Source organism: Etheostoma spectabile, chromosome 8, assembly GCF_008692095.1.
Source record: "Etheostoma spectabile isolate EspeVRDwgs_2016 chromosome 8, UIUC_Espe_1.0, whole genome shotgun sequence".
Lineage (NCBI taxonomy): Eukaryota > Metazoa > Chordata > Actinopteri > Perciformes > Percidae > Etheostoma > Etheostoma spectabile.
This window is the reverse complement of record NC_045740.1, coordinates 23,663,959-23,664,419: the sequence shown is the minus strand read 5'-3', so window position 1 is coordinate 23,664,419 and position 461 is coordinate 23,663,959.

Genomic DNA, 461 nt, shown 5'->3' with positions numbered 1-461 from the left:
ATGTGAAGACGGTGTCTGCCTCCCGAACCCAAACTGGAACCTTGTTCCACAGGAGGGGAGCCTGATAGCTGAACGCTCTGGCTCCCCTCTAGAGACCTAGGAAGATGTGATCTATTTTCTTGGTTCCTGTCGAACACGTGCTGCAGCATTCTGGATCACTGAAGAGTCTTTATGGACTTTTTCAAGCAGCCTGATAAAGATTGCAGTAATCCAGCCTAGAAGTAACAAATGCATGACTAGTTTTTCTGCTCATTTTTAGACAGGATATTCCTGATTTTTGCAATATTACGCAGGTGAAAAAAGGCGGTCCTTGAAATTTGTTTATGTGGAATTAAAGGACATGTCCTGATCAAAGATAACTCCAAGATTCCTCACAGAGGCCAGGGTGATGCCATCCAGAGTAACTATCTCTTTGGATAACGTGTCACGGAGGTGCTTGGGTCCCAGAACAATAACTTCAG